The 17,642-nt window shown below is 35.9% G+C and overlaps 1 protein-coding gene across 4 annotated transcripts in view; it reads left to right on the top strand.

Annotated features, from left to right (window-relative positions):
* LOC123671756 (dystroglycan 1-like) overlaps nucleotides 1-17,642 on the top strand; it is a 92,383-nt gene that overhangs the window by 34,523 nt on the left and 40,218 nt on the right. For 3 of the 4 annotated variants that reach the window (XM_045605775.1, XM_045605776.1, XM_045605774.1), the window contains one exon: nucleotides 7,319-7,356. The gene's annotated coding sequence lies outside the window, so the exon portion shown is untranslated. Of the gene's footprint in view, nucleotides 1-7,091; nucleotides 7,211-7,318; nucleotides 7,357-17,642 lie in introns of those variants that run through there. The other variant, XM_045605773.1, reaches the window with a different exon arrangement.

Here is a 17,642-nt window from a genome sequence, read left to right on the forward strand (position 1 = left end):
ATTTCGGCTTGGCGTCGGATAGAACAACTCTTTTCATGAAAAAAAAATCCCATAAACATATATCCCAACAAGCTTCATTTTAGAGAAACAGGGTGTTGAAGTTTGAAAAAAACTTACTCATAACTCTTTTACATTATTATTATAACATTCATTTGCTTTATACTCGATTATCTCGAATATGGAAAACATTCAGGAAAATTTTGTTTTTCAATGAAGCTTTGTTCATTTCAGTAATGAAACTTATACCTACCTCATTCGAAACATTACATTATCAATACTTCAATACCTAAAAATTAAAACAATAAATGTAAAAAATAAAAATATACTAGAGTTATAAGTAAAGAACCTATTTGTTTTCGAACTTCAACACCCTGTATCTCAAAAATGAAGCTTGTTGGGATATATGTTTATGGGATTTTTTTTTCATGAAAAGAGTTGTTCTATCCGACGCCAAGCCGAAATAATTGCACTAAAACCTGGACCACCTTGTATACTGCCGGATAAAATCAAATTTGAGGACAGATTCATCATCAATTAATCGAATCTTATCGTTAGAGACCATTCCCGGCTCAAAATTGTAAAATTACCATCATTCTTACAAAATTATAGAGCGATCGGTTCCAAGAAGGAGCGCTTTAAAAACTCTGCGTACTCGTCATCACACATTTGACACCAATATACGCATATACGAATTGAACCACTTTTCCATCTCAAATGAGTCATAAATTCTGGTATTTAGTTTACATAAACATCGGCTCTAACGATGCAGTTCATGAATTCCATTTATATCCGAAGATGACCCCCAGTTCAAGGATTTCAATCAGTTTTTGTTGTAGAGCAACTCTGCATTCGAGCTGCACTTCAAATAAATCTTTGTGACCGAGCTAAAATGGGAATAAGACGTCACGCAGGGTGGTCCCAGATATATAATGAAGTGAAATCGATTTCCAACTGAACAAACGAACATCTGTCCAACAATCTGATTAGTTTTTCGATGGATATCACAATTTTCTATTGGAAAAGCTTATTCCGCCTCTTCCTTCCTGGCATTTATTGTTCCTAATCCATTATAGTGAAGTCATTTCATGTTATGGAGGTTTAGAGAATCATCGAACCCCTTAGCGAGTATACTTCTATCCATAACTCGAATTAGGTTTTTGGTGGAATAGGTTTTGTTGTTGTTTTAGGGCCTGTATTATAAATGAAGGTTGACCGTCGGTTAAGTTCAACTGAGAGTCAACGAATAAGTTTGAAGTTATAGACATTGATGTATTTAAAATTACATATCAGTTTTTTTATTTTTATTTCTGTGTTTGGACCAGTAAATTTAATGGACAACAATCAGAATTGAACGAGCAATGTAGCCAACCGAAATAAATTTGGCCATAACCGATGGTTGTAAAACCGACGTTTCTTTATAATACCACCCTTAGTATAATTAGTTGTTTTTGAAGTATTTTCGGAATCGGCTTATATTAGGGCGACATTTCATTACACGATATTTACAAAATTGTTGCATTCCAGGCATACCTAATCTCCCTTTTTTCTCCGATTTGCTTTCTAACCTACCAGTGGTAGATATTTAGTGGTTACATATTTTTGGTCTCCGATTTCAAAATTACTATTGGCGAAATAAATCGAGAATATCCTGAGCAATTTTGTTTTCGTGGCCATCTGTCTGTCTGCACATCCTTGTGAATTGTGACAGCCCTAGCTTCTACAATTCTTTTTTGATTTAATCAAATTGGGTACGCTTATTCAGTTTGTGTTTTGGATGGTCCCATAAAGAATTCAGCAGTTCCAGATCAGGGGCGGATACAGGGGAGGGGGTGGCATGGGGTCTCTGTTTCTCGAAAACTAATCATATTATTGAGTTGTACCCATAGACTTTGTTGTTCTGGAGGTCATATTCTACAACATACGAAAAATTTAGAAAAATTAATCGGTGAAAATTTTCCAATTAGGCTACTACCTGGTCCTTCAAGAATAATATCGAAAAAGAACTCAAAATTTCAGTCAGAACAGATCTGATGGAGGTGATATTTTGCGGGCAAATGAAGTAACGGGTGCTTTTTTTTTAAGGTATATAACTTTAAGTTGGCATTACTGTTCAAGATGGCGACCGATTTACCAGCTGTCAAGTGGTTTATTCTCAGTTTGGTTTAGCAATTCATCATGAATAGACTCACGCCCGAACAACGCTTGCAAATAGTGCAATTTTATTTCGAAAATAATGGTTCTGTGCGGAATACGTATCGCGCACTACGTCCATTTTATTTTGTTTAGCGATGAAGCGCACTTCTGGTTGAATGGCTACGTCAACAAATAAAACTACCGCATTTGGAGTGAAGCTAATCCTCAAGTGTATGTCGAAACACCGTTACATCCAGAAAAACTGACTGTTTGGTGCGCTTTATGGGCTGGTGGAATCATTGGTCCGTACTTCTTCAAAAACGATGATGGCCAGAACGTTACAGTCAATGGTGATCGGTATAGAGTCATGATTACTAACTTTTTCATTCCTGAATTGAACAACCATGATGTCCAGGAGCTGTGGTTCCAACAAGACGGCGCTACATGTCGCACAGCTCGTGCCACAATCGATTTGTTGAAAGACACGTTTGGTGACCACCTAATTTCACGTTTTGGATCTGTGAATTGGCCTCCAAGATCTTGTGATTTAACACCGCTAGAATACTTTCTGTGGGGCTATGTAAAGTCATTGGTCTATGCGGATAAGCCTCAAACCCTTGACCATTTGGAAGACAACATTCGCCGTGTTATTGCCGATATACGGCCACAAATGTTGGAAAAAGTCATCGAAAATTGGACGTCCAGATTGGACTACATCCGAGCCAGCCGTGGCGGTCATATGCCAGAAATCATATTTAAAATGTTATGCCACAAGATTATCTTGCGGATAAGTAAAATTAAATTAAAAATCAATCGTATTCGATTGATCCATCGTTGTTTTATTGCAATTTAAAGTTCTATAGCCCTAAAATAAACACCCTTTACAAATGTATCTTCTTGGCCATTTGTAGTCATTGAAATTTCAATATTTGCATGGGTTTTCTTATTACGGTACCATACTTGTCATTAATGAACGGCGCTCTTTTATTCTAGAAAATAAAGTTTTAACCATTTCTTTACTCAAGTCGAGTAATAATGACTTTTCAAAATGCTGATCATGAATCGTAGTGTAGTGTAGTTTCAGCAGTAACTAGTGTAGCATCTTCGTCCGTAACTTATGAGTGGTTTATTGCTTTCTGGCATGTTTTTAAAGACGTTTGCTTTTTTTTCATAATAATTCCCACTGATCCAGCATGGAAAATCCCGCAATTTTGATCCTGCAGAATTTCAGGGATCCCGCATTCGAAAATTCCACGGACGACTGTTTCAATTACAGGGTGATGAACTAAACGATTTTCATGTAGGATAATGTTTGACTCAACCCATATCTAATAATAATAATTTTTGTTAAAAACCAGTCCCGAATTTAAACTTTATGGACAAGCAATATTTGCCGAGTAAGAGTGTTACATCCAAAGTGTTTTCGTACGAGAAATGTTATTTAAAAAAAATGACATTTCCAGCTTCCACAGCCCTGTACCTCGAAAAATAGTCACATGATGGAGGTGGACCCCACAGACTTTCTTGTTCATGAGATCATATACTACAACATACGAAAAATTTTGAAAAATTAACTGGTGAAAATTTTTCAATTAGGCTACTACTTGGCCCTTCAAGAATAATATCGGAAAATAACTCAATATTTCAATCAGAACAGATCCGACGGCGTTGAGATTTTGCGAACAGATGAAGTATAAGGCCCAGTTTCACCAAATGCTTTAATCTCGACTTGGCTCTTAAGTGAGGCCTTAGATCACGATTAATGGAATGTAGCGTTTCACCACACTCCAAAGCGCCATTTAATCGACCAATCGCGATTTAGCACTAATCGGCCATTTTTGGAGGATTATAACCTTTCAAGTTGAGATTAATAATTATTTATCAGTATGGAACTCTTGTCTATGTAATTATTTTTCCGGAAATTTCTAATTTTTGGGTCAATTTTATCAAAATATGACTATATGTATAGGCTCAATATTTCCCATTTAAAATACACGTAAACTTTGTTTTTGTGTTTTATGAAATTTATTGCAAAGAATAATGTATTGATATGTTTGATTGAAATATTATTTAAGAAGCAGTTAAACTTGTTAATAAAAATAAATAAGTTAATAAAATTACTTATATCGTTTTTTTTCCAGAATGTGTGGTTTTGTGAAATGGGATAATTCCTTTTTAACTTCTGCAAGTTTCCGACATTTCGAAGCACATCACTCGACATTTTCGGCAAAAATTAACTTTGTTTTTTTGTTTACAAGATGACAAATGATTTGAAATGTTATGAGTTATGAATAAGATGCATCTTAGTTATGAATGAATGACACCTGACACCTAGCGCCAATGGTGGTCATCATTGCTAATACGATACAGAACACTATATAAATGTTTGTTCACAACGTTGAAAAATGGTTTGACTATTTAATCGCGATTTGGTTAATCGCGATCATCTTCGGACGGGTTGATGTATGGTGAAACAGAAAACACTGTTAAGCCTGCTTTAGTAACAAGCGGAGTTTAATCAATCTGGGATCAAGTGCTGTTTGGTGAAACTGGGCCTAAGAGATCAATACAAATTTTCGATCGAATTTTCAGAACTGAAGGACAAATTTTCAACCATATGATAACATGTGCGAATTCTTTGCAACTGTTGAATTTTTTTTTGGGATGCACTGTTTCAATTGCATAACACGATTCGTGCGTGTGCAATACTAATTTATTCAATCGATCTCAACACCCTTGAAGGAACGGAAACCAGACGGCACACTTTCCATTCAAATACCTAACGTCTGTCGAATGCACCGGAAATTCTAAAACTGTTGACGGTACCGCCATGCTGTGTTGTTGATGTTGGGAGAACGTGATGAATACAGAAAAGACCGGTGCAGTTTGGAAATATGAACTCATACATTCGGTTGTTTATAGTATTCTTTTCTGTCTGTGCCTCGAGTCTGGGTATATTTATATTATTCATATTGAATTTGTTGGTTTTCCATCTATTTGGTTCTGCGAAAATAAGTATTATTTTCTGGGATGCCGTTACTTTGTTTTTAATGAAACATAAAATATTCAGATCAACATAGGTAATGTTCGTTTTTGTATCACTGGATATTGAAGAACTGGCTACTGGTTTAGAATATTTGAATTATGTTGATTTGGCACTAAGTTTTTGTTTACTCCTTCTAAAACAAACCTTCGAAATTACTCCACGAATTGATTCTAATTCCATTTTGCTCAAATAATATTTCGGAATATGTAGAATCCAAATTCCAAGAAAACAATTATGTCCGATCCAAAGTTTTTGCGCAGTGTTAATGGAGTGAATTTCACTAATTAGGGGAGGGTGGGGCAACTGAGACACCTTAAATGCGAAAAAAACAATGTTTGTTGATTGAAACACAACTTGAGATACTTATTCAATACACCAAACACACAAAATTAACAAAATAATAATTCCTAGGTGAGAATTCCTGACTTGAAAAAAAAACTTCAAATGCCTCACCTGTCCCATATCGTGGGGCAAGTGAGTCCTTCTACCTTCGTTCATCGAGGCGCTTTATCAATACACAATCAGGCGAATTACAATCATTCTTCATGAAAATTGTACCGATTTGTTTCGTTTTATTGTGTTTTTTTCTTCATCTGATATTGTTGGTTTTCCGGTAAATTTTTTTTTGTCCTCAGAGTTTATTCTCTTTTCCTCTTTTTTATTCAAAGAACTTGGTCCAGCATTCTCAAAATTCTTATGACCTCTTTGGTTCTCGCTGTTTTTGCTTTTTCTTTGAGTTGGTCTTTATATGATGAATTTGTGATTATTTTAGTACTCGGCGAGACTCACTTGCCCCAATGTGTCATAAGAAGTGAAATAAATGTTTTGCAAAGTACGCCTATGTTTGGCAACGTTCTAAATATGAAGCCTAAGTACATGAGTTTGATGTTATATGATGTATTCTACGAAATATTTAGAATTTCCCTATAAATTATGAAAAATCCTTGTTTTATTCACCTGAAATATAACAAGACAAAAGTTATATCACGATAAATCTCCGTATCTACTTGAGTTTTACTATTTTTCATTAAATTTTTCATTGATACCACGAGATGATTGATTCACTCGTGAACTGTATTCATTTTTGGCGGATATATTGCCGGTCAAGTAAGATATTGCGAACGACGCACTTGCCCCACTCTCCCCTAAGTTATATAACTATAAAGAACACGATAATCTTCTGATTATCGTGTTCGATGATCATTAAAAGCATCTCGAGAACCATAAGACTTAGAGAAAAAATCCCCGTACTCCCCACAAGGAGGAATTGAATGGAAGAGGTTCTGGCATAAGTGGACTTCCTCCTCAAAACCATTGACGTTTAGTAAAAAATATTCTTCATGAGATTTTTGACTGATTCAACTCGAACAAATCCCCCGAAATATCTAGTGTACCTACTTCAAATCATTGTAAATACTGAACTGTTAATTTCTGAAAAATTCGTTGATCCATTTTGCACAACAATCAAATTATTAAATTTCACAGTAACATCTGCTTTTGCAGCATATCACTTTGGTCCTGTTACTGTGTGTATTTGGGTGAAACAAGATTTTTCTTATTTCACCCAAATACAAACATTTTGAGATTTCAGATGTTGTTAGTGTTTCATTCTTCTCCCTCTTTCCTTTCCTTTCATTTCTTCTGACAATCTCGAGTACCTTCTCTTTTCTGAATTCCCTGAAGAAAGTGATCTAATTGTTATTTTCCGAATTCCAAATTTATCCTTAATTGACATTCCGAGAAATAAAGTCTAATATAGGTGGAAAGAATATTTCCCCAGCATCTCATTTACTAAGAACCAAAAAAAAGAGCTATTTAAACCACAATGACTCAACATTACGATAACACTGAATAGTATTGTCTGGTTAGATAGCGAAAAAGATATAAATATAAACACAATCAATATCAACAAGACGATTTAAACGTCGAATCTGCCTAGGATAAACCACAAGATGAATCATGATTTATTAAAAAAAATAACACTATCGTCCGGTGACCAACAGGATAGTGTGGAAACATTTTGAAGATAAGGTGCGTGTCAAATTACATATTTGAAGAAGATGCAGTTGGTCAAATAACAGTTAGATTAGCGCTTGATTAGGTCGTGTTTATCCCATCTGAAGTTGATCTTTTTTGCAGGGTCCTACCACTGTTCCATTGGGATATTTACATAAAAGGTAAGTTCAAAACGTGTCTCTTTTTTTAGTTTTGTGCTTTTTTTCCAATATTTGGGTATTGGACAGGAACAAATAAGAGAATACTTGGGAATGAAGAAATTTTCTAATCAATGAAATATGAACCATTAAACCATTAGACCCGAAAAATCAATTCGAAAGTTTTTTTTCATAAAAATTTAATTCTTCCTTAAATATTCTCTTAGTGTACCGTTTCATTTGAATTTTATAGGTTCTACATACAGAATGTTCTTCTACCTGAATTGGAAGGTATAAACGAAGAAGCGTGATTACTTGTCTTTTCTGCAAAATTTTTCTTCGAAGTATGTATATTTCTTCAGATATTCAGCTGAAATTTGAGGATGATATTACATTTGATCTTTGATGGTCCACATTGTGTTACCTTGCCCGTGAATATCTACAGCAGGATATTTTTTTCTGGATCAATGTTTTCATTTACCCTCATTTCACCTCGTAGTATGCCACTGGTAGTTTGAATGATACTGAAAAATGTTGAACAATTCAATTCAAAGTCATCAAAGAATTAATATTCCAAAAAAAAAATCATACCTTGATAAATTCATGTTTTTTTTTTGTGCAGTTTTTTCGATTTGTGGTATAAACCAGTAATAAAGAAGTTACGAGAATTTTTATTTCACGCCATTTTCGAATTTTCCCTTATAGCTTGGAAACTGATGAATTTATAACGTTGCGGTTTTCACCAAATAAGGTCACTCGGAAATCGAGCCCGACATTGTGCCATTCATTTTTTTCTAGCTCAAAGGGATCCTGGGATTCCCTCACCAAATAACTAATTTGGGACAACCGATACAGTTTCACAGGCAAATTTGTGGATTTTGAAATTAATTATTTTTGCAAATTTCCAACTGAATATCTTGAGAAATGATGATTCCCGGACGGAAACTTTGAAAAGAATTCTAGCTTTTACACCATGTATCTAGAAAATAAAAAGTATGCAGACTCATGTTCATCATGTGACTTTTTTATTTATATCATCCTAGTAATCACTCCTCTTCGTTTGTACTTTTAGTGTAGGAACTATTCATATATTATTTTTGATTTGGTAAGTTCCCGTGAGTACAGAGAATTTTCTACAAAATACTTATTTTTTTCATTTTTATTTCACGTTTGCTCAAATATCTTTTCATCTTAAGGTCTGTATTTTACATTTTTCGATGAATAAATCGTCTCGATTTGAACTTATTGATGAATGATTTATCTTGTGCTGGTTCAATAACTTCCTTAGAATCAACTTGTGGTGTTCAAATTGGCAGGTTACAAGTTTTAAGCTCGAATATGAAAGGCAAGTTCGTGAATGAACATAATAAGGCGAATGAATACAGAAATATACCAATTTGAAATTTCGTTTAATCGATATTTCGAGAGATACAGATCTGATCGATTTAAAATGAAGTTATATTAACAGTCATGACTGGCACATCAAAGTCCGCGATTTCTTTGAAGTTCATCATAATTCCCGATAATTTTCAGCTATAAAAAGTTCAGGCAAATAAGTGAAATTCCTTCAGCTCTCATTACTTCCACACTTCTCATTCGATTTTGATCCCAACTGAAAATTGCATTTTCAATTGAGTTACACCATATACTTTTCGGAATTGAGATAGTTTTGTTGAATTTAACATCTAAATTGGGAATTTACAGTGTACATATTATATTATATATTATACAAGAGATCCCGAATAGAATTATGCCGTTCGTGAATATATTCTCGACGTTGAATCGATATTTGGTGCGTGTTCTGATTTAATATCATTACCACGCGCCGAGCTGCAAATAACAGAGTCCAATTCACAGGAATGAAAATTACGAGCGCGTGAATTCTAGGAATTAAAAAAAAAATGTTTTACTCCTATCGTTTGATTGGGCGAATAATAAGCCTAATAGTGAACTAGATACGAATATTCAGGTTTTGAGACAAGATACAATTTTCATATTTTTCTATTATCAGAACCACTGATATCTCGATATCAAAAACATATTTTGAGAGCAGTAAAAAGAAATCCATTATTTTTGCACTAGATTGCTTTAGTTATCTGTATCTTGCGTTGTATTGATCTAATCGAGTTCCATTAGATAGTCTCAAAAAGATGAGATTTCGTACTACAAAAACTATTGTGACAGTTTTGTGATTAGTTTAGTTTGAGCGCGCGTCAAAGATGGACAGAAGGAAATAGAAAATACGCTATATATTACAGTTTTTCTTCAATAAAGGTGAAAATGCAACCCATGCGGCTGAATAGTGTTTATGGTAATGATGCTGGTACAGCCAATCTTGCGCAATTTTGGTTTAATCGATTGCGTTCCGGTAATTGCGATGCCAAAGATGCACCACGCACTGGAAGGCCAATTATCGAAAATGTCGATAAAATCATGGACATTGTCTAATTCGACCGTCATGTAAGCACTGTTTCGATTGTCCAAGAGCTAAAGAATGCGCAAAAACCTTCTGGAACCATTTGCATAAGGCTGGTCTCAAGAAGAAGCGATGTATGAGTACCACACGAGTTCACGCAATAAAGCTCATAGACCTAATTTCCATGTGCGAATTTCTGCTGAATCGCAAAAAAGTCGACCAATTTTTGAAGCGGTTGGTGATGAAAAGTGGATCACTTACGACAACGTCAAGCGAAAACGGTCTAAACGCTAAAGGCGGAAACGGTAGGCAAGTTAGGATTGGCGGCCAGAAAGGTTTCGTTGTGTGTTTGGTACGATTGGCAGGGAATTATCTACTATAAGCTGCTGCTCTTCGGCACAACTATTAATTCGGAAATGTAATGTCTGAAGGAAGTAATCGCCCAGAAGTGACCAGCTTTGGCCAATAGTAGAGGAATTATGCTCCTTCAAGACAACGCCAGGTCACACATATCGATAGTGACTCGCCAAAAGCTCCGGGAGCTTGGTTGAGAGGTTCATCCACCTTATAGTCCGGACCTAAAACCAAGTGATTACCATCTGTTCCTGTCCATGACGAACAATTCTGCTGGTGGAAAATTCGCTTCAACAGAGGCTTGTAAAAGTCGACCGTCTCAATTTTTTGCCAATAGGAGGAGGGCTTTTATGAGAGGGGCATAATGATATTACCTTCCAATTTGCAACATTTTATCGAACAAAACGGTGCATATTTGACCTGAATTGGATCGTTCTAACTATGGTAGGTAATTGAAGCCTTGTTTTTCCATCCAAAAATAATGGATTCCTTTTTACTACACCTTATACTAACTCAACCAGAGAACATTTTACCATTGCTCACAACTATGGTATCAAAATAATCAATTCACTTTCTGGTATAATTAATATCAAATATCCTCGAAGAATATAATAATAATAATAATAATAATTTATTCAGATGTTAACAATTAACATAATGAATAATAAAGTCCATCAAATATTACATGGTGTGTCAGTAAATATATATACACATACATAAAAGGTATAAAGATATATGGACAATTTAACTTAAACAATTCAGACGAACATTATAAGTTAACAAATTTGCATTTCCAGAATTCTTTCATGCTATAATAAGCTTTTTTTATCAGAAAGCTTTTCAGTATCTTCTTAAGTTCCTCCTTCTTTATTATTTTCAATCGTTCTGGTATGCAGTTATAAATCAATAAAGCCTCGTGGTTGACACTTATCTGGGATGCCATCACTCTGTGATATGGCGTCATCAGATGACCTGCGTTTCTAGTACGGTATGTGTGGTACTTCCCATTCTTCGCCATCTCATCAACACGCTCATGGACATACATTACGCAGGAGAGCAAGTAAAGGGAGGTAAATGTCATGACATTCTCCGCTGGAAAGTGATCTCTACAGCTTTCCGTCCCTTTTAATTTACATATAATTCGTATAGCATTCTTCTGTTTAGTGAAAACTCTATGGCTCTCAGATCTTCCTCCCCAGAATAGAATTCCATAACTAATGAGGCTGTGAAAAAAAGCAAAGTATGCTGTTTTGGCAGCGATTTTTCCTGCTAGCTGTTTGGTCCTCCTGATCGTATATGTTGCAACCGATAATCTCTTGATTAGTACTTCAATATGGGCATGAAATTTTAGATTCGGCTGCAATATGACGCCCAGAAACTTCAATGTGGTATCGACTGTTGGACGAGTCTCAAATGTGATGTGTTTGGTTTTGTCTTTGTTCACCTTGAAGTTATTCGCCCAAAACCATTTTTCGGCTTCTTGCTTTGTTATCAGGGATTTCATATTTAATTCCTCCTGATTTTTACCTTCGTTCAAGAAAGATGAGTCGTCAACATACAGTGATTGGGCATCGGAATGGACATTTGAGGGTAGATCATTTATGTAAAGTATGAAGAGTATCGGTCCCAAGATGGATCCTTGAGGCACTCCGAATTCTATCTCCTTCCACTCAGAGAACCGATCCTCGAGCTGCACCCTCTGGAATCTTGATTTCAAATAGCTCTCGATAAGTTTCAGTGTTCTACCTCTAATTCCATAATATTTCAGTTTCTGCAATAGTATATCATGATCTATTGAGTCGAAGGCTTTGCTTAAGTCAAACGCTATCATCTCGCATTTTTTACCCATGTCGAAACCATCGGCTATTTCCAGCAGTAGAGATGTTATGGCACTGCTCGTCGACTTATTCTCCTGATACCCGTGCTGCTCCTTGCAAATTATTTTGTATTTTTTCAGAAAACTGGAAATTCTGTCCTTAATAGTGGTCTCGAAGATCTTAGAAAGCGCCGGAAGAATTGATATAGGCCTGTAGTTGTTAGGTTGATTTTTAGGTTTAAGCTGTTGAGGAAAGTAGCCGTCATTGAAACATCTGTTTATTATTATACTGAGTGGTTCAGCAATGCATGGAAGAATCTTCTTCAGAACATTTGGTGATATATCATATATATCCTTAGAATTCTTTGCTTTGATTTTTCTACCAATCTTAAGCACCTCCTCTGCATTAACCTCTCTTAAAAATATTGAATTTCCTGTATATTTGTCCGTTTTTTCTTGAAGAATGAATGGGTTGGCCAAATTTTTGGGATCTTTAAGCACCTCTGGAGCTCCAACACTCACTAGAAATTCATTCATCAGGTTCGGATCAATGTCCGCATAGTTGTTTTTGTTCTTTGTTGTTACTCCTTCGTTTATTATTTCCCAAACTGCCTTATTTTTGTTTGTTGCCTTCTGAATTATTTTATTATTTTCAATTCTCTTTAACTCTGCTATTTTTGCTCTGTATTCGTGCTTGATGATATTATAGGCATTCTTGCTAGCTAGATCTCTCTTTACCGAATATATGACTGAAAAAGCATCAAGACGATTTTTCAGATTCTTGATCTCTTTATTCATTTTGAGTTTTGATTTTGAATTCGGTTTTATTTTCAGCAGTTTTTCAGGGCAGCTATTCTCAAAATGTTCTAGGAATATACTCCAGAACTTATCGAATGCTTCCTTTGCTGATAAATTAGTATCCAACCAATTCCATGATTCCCCACTCAGCGCATCCGCCAAAAGTTTAATATTCTCATTTGCAACCTTTCTAACCATTTTTGTTTTTTCTCTGACTGGTTCTTCATGTTTACTGTATCCTATGACTTGCGCCATATGGTCCGAAATATGAGGCTCTGTACTGTAAGATACATAATTTTCTTTGATATTCGAAAATATGTTGTCAATAAGCGTTGATGTTCTATCTGTTATCCTTGACGACCCCTTAAACATTGCTTGAAGATCGAAATCCTCCATCACTTCTCCAAGATCTCGACTGTCCTTGGTATTCTCCGCCACGTTGATATTGAAATCTCCTACTACACATATATTCCTGTAGTTGCCGTCAGAATTGAAACAAGCATCCAAACAAGCCCTCAATTTATCCAAAAAAACTCTCATCGATCCTTTTGGTGGTCTATAAACGCCAATGATCATCATTCGTTGTTTTTTTTCTATAATCGCAGTCATTTCGATGTGATTCTCCTCAGAATAATCTTCTACCCATCGGAGTGGTTCTATTGATAAGTTTTCATCATTAAGAATCAGAACACCACCATATCCTCCCTTTCTCGAGAAATGAGCCCCCAATTGATAACCTCGCACAGCCAGCCGCTCCGCCATGTTCTCCGGCATCCAGTGTTCTGTTAGTACTGCGATATTTATTTTTTCTTCTTCCAAAAATGCCTCCATGTGGTCTGTTTTGTCTTTTATTGATCTTACATTCAAGTTCAGGATTTTGATTATTTTATCTTTGTTTTTTTTTCTTTTATTGATATTATTCTGGTCTTCGAAAAAACTTAAATCTCCTAATTTCGACTCCTTGAGGCCAGAACTCCGGTTTATTGATTTCCTCTAACTTATCAAAATCGATACCTATCTTGAAAGATAAACTATTTGCATCTGCCTTAGATATTTGTTCAACTATAATTTCACCGCTAGTAATTTTCTTTGAAATGTATTCAGTAAGATCTTCTTTCTTACAATATTTGTTTATTTTTCCTACGTAAAACCATGCCTTTTTAGTAGCTCCTTTTAGTGCGCCGTCTATGTTTACGTTTGAACCCAAGATTGTCGGATTATTATAACGTGTTCGTTGATAGTATTTTTCCGTATGTTTATCTTTGTTCACTGGAGAATCGCCGTTAATATTTTTATGAATAATATCTGTCTCTTTATTCTTCTCCCTAGTTATTACATTGAAATCTTTGATTTCTTCTCTTCTATCTTTGAAGACAGGGGTGGATTTATGTTTCAGATATTTTTTTGCGGTGTTTTCGATGTTAGTAATTTCGATTTCTGTATTAATGGATTCTTCTCTGATGGTTGGTGAGTTGGGAAATTGGCATACAGAGGGCGATGCTGTTGTTGGTTTTCCGTCAATTTTCTCCAAAAGGGAAATCTGCTTTTTAAGTACCTCTATTTGATCAAAAAGAACAGTGATCAATTTACCTTTCTCATCAATAATTAAATTCAGATATTTGGTTTTCAGGGCATCTTCCTCCTGTTCTTTGTCAGATGTTGGTTTATCCTCAGAGTGATTGTTTTCACTCTCTAGATTTATTTCTTCAGGTTCATTATCGGGCCATGTTTGCTGCCTTATAGAATTTTCAAAAACTAACTCGTTCATGTTAGACAATCGCGATTTCAGTGTCTGAATTTCCTCTTCCTTTTTTTCACATTCATGAAGTTTTGAGGTTATATTATCACAACAAACAATATTTCTCTGTTTATCTACGTACATACCAGGAATCCTCAAGATACAACTATGGTGATATGCACTATGACATTTACTACAGTCAATATAAAGCTTCACTTCTTTCATACATTTCTTGCAATTGAGTTTTTCACTGGGTTTTTCAGCAGCTGAATTATTACGTGGCGCCATTGTATCAGGTACCTGCATAATAGTTTGTATAATAAAGTTATGTTTGTGGAATAAACGTACAAAAAGATAATAATCTTCATTTCCCAAGTAGCACGAAGTATTAAGCTCTAACAGATGCGAAACAGGCATATTCCGGATTCCAAGAACCGCACAAATACCGTTCTCGGAAATCCATTTCCACGAACATTTCCCGAATACAGGCCAAACGAGAACAAGGCTGTGACCTTTCCGAAATGTTTTTCCGGATTTTTCCATTTCCGTAAAATAAATTGAGCTTGGTGATCAGCGTGTAGTTAACTCATAATAAACTGTCAGGACTCGAGGGAATCCTGCTGGGTGCATTAGTTCGCAAGGATTAATGAAAAACAAGTGGATAGAGTCTTCGGGAAACTGCTTGTCTACTCCTGTGCACCGGGGTTGAATTATCGAAGAAGGCCGGATTGAACTTATTTTCCCAGACTCGTTCGATAGGGTTAGCGATAGCGGTGCTTCTAAATTTCGAAACTTTATCACGATTAATTGAGGTGGGCTTTTGCAGAGTTTTAGTGTTACATGACGCCACTTTGGGGTGACGAATTGTGGGTGATAGTGTTTAGATTGTTTCCGTTGAGGATATGTGATAATTATAGGTTAAATGTATTTGACATTCACCGACAGTAGGTCCACCTGGGGAGGAATACGCATTTTATTGAAGAGAAGAAGAAATTCTGAATAATAAAGGGTGTTTTTTTTAGAGCTATAGAACTTTAAATTGTAATAAAACAACGATGGATTATTCGATTGACATGAATTTTATTTATCCGCAAGATAATCTTGTGGCATTACATTTTGAATATGAATTCTGGCATATGACCGCCACGGCTGGCTCGGATGTAGTCCAATCTGGACGTCCAATTTTCGATGACTTTTTCCAACATTTGTGGCCGTATATCGGCAATAACACGGCGAATGTTGTCTTCCAAATGGTCAGGGGTTTGTAGCTTATCCGCTTAGACCAATGACTTTACATAGCCCCACAGAAAGTAGTCTAGCGGTGTTAAATCACAAGATCTTGGAGGCCAATTCACAGGTCCAAAACGTGAAATTAGGCGGTCATCAAACGTGTCTTTCAATAAATCGATTGTGGCACGAGCTGTGTGACATGTTGCGCCGTCTTGTTGGAACCACAGCTCCTGGACATCATGGTTGTTCAATTCAGGAATGAAAAAGTTAGTAATCATGGCTCTATACCGATCACCATTGACTGTTACGTTCTGGCCATCATCGTTTTTGAAGAAGTACGAACAAATGATTCCACCAGCCCATAAAGCGCACCAAACAGTCAGTTTTTCTGGATGTAACGGTGTTTCGACATACACTTGTGGATTAGCTTCACTCCAAATGCGGCAGTTTTGTTTGTTGACGTAACCATTCAACCAGAAGTGCGCTTCATCGTTAAACAAAATAAAATGGGCGTAGGGCGCGATAAGTATTCCGCACAGAACCATTATTTTCGAAATAAAATTGCACTGTTTGCAAGCGTTGTTCAGACTTGAGTCTATTCAAGGTGAATTGCCAAACCAAACTGAGAATAAATCACTTGACAGCTGTTGAATCGGTCGCCATCTTGAACAGTAATGCCAACTTAAAGTTATTTACCTCGAAAAAAAAACAGGCTTTATATGGTGCTGCAACAGTAGACGTGACAGCCATTTGATTGATATCGTTCTCTTTCGTTAATGACATACCTTCTTCTTTACAATGAAATTAACATCCATTGATTTCTCTAAAAGTATATATTTTTTTTATCAAAATGAAACCTCCTGTTGGATACCCCTTTATTTGACCAAAGAGAACCTCATGTTTTGTAGAATTAATATTCAAGGACCTAAAGAAGATGACTCTTCTTCACGTTCGAGATAATAATAATTATATAAAAATTCTTCATATGGAGCTTTTCTCAGAAACAAGGGAGCTATAAATTTGCCCTTGTGGTGAATTCAACTCATTCCGTCTTTTTAATATAGGTACCCGAAAATACCGAGAAATATTGCCAAAAGCATCCTTTCCGAGAATTCTCACCTCAACCTGTCCAGGTAGGTGATATCGCATAGAATATTATTACATACACAAAGGACCCAACATGATACATTATCATGATGACACATTTCGTATTCAGCTCTTCAGTTCTTTAGTACGTTGATTTCATTGTGGGACAAGAGCAGTTTCCTCGAGATGAATATACATATCTCTTCCAGTTGAATTAACAATAACTGATATTAGCTTCTACAGGTATAATTGAGAGGGTTCATTTTTGCCTGAAGTTAATGTTTACATTTGAGCTATATGCGTGTTTTTTTGAGGGTTCGTTCCCAGAAGAGAGTGCTATAGGTAACGGGTGTTTTTTTTTCGAGGTATATAACTTTAAGTTGGCATTACTGTTGAAGATGGCCAGCTGTCAAGTGATTTATTCTCAGTTTGGTTTGGCAATTCATCATGAATAGACTCACGCCTGAACAACGCTTGCAAATAGTGCAATTTCATTTCGAAAATAATGGTTCTGTGCGGAATACGTATCGCGCACTACGTCCATTTTATTTTGTTTAGGCATGAAGCGCACTTCTGGTTGAATGTCTACGTCAACAAACAAAACTGCCGCATTTGGAGTGAAGCTAATCCTCAAGTATATGTCGAAACACCGTTACATCCAGAAAAACTGACTGTTTGGTGCGCTTTATGGGCTGGTGGAATCATTAGTCCGTACTTTTTCAAAAACGATGATGGCCAAAATGTTACAGTCAATGGTGATCGGTATAGAGCCATGATTACTAACTTTTTCATTCCTGAATAGAACAACCATGATGTCCAGGAGATGTGGTTTCAACAAGACGGCGCAACATGTCACACAGCTCGTGCCACAA

This window comes from Harmonia axyridis, chromosome 1, assembly GCF_914767665.1.
Source record: "Harmonia axyridis chromosome 1, icHarAxyr1.1, whole genome shotgun sequence".
In the NCBI taxonomy this organism is placed as follows: domain Eukaryota; kingdom Metazoa; phylum Arthropoda; class Insecta; order Coleoptera; family Coccinellidae; genus Harmonia; species Harmonia axyridis.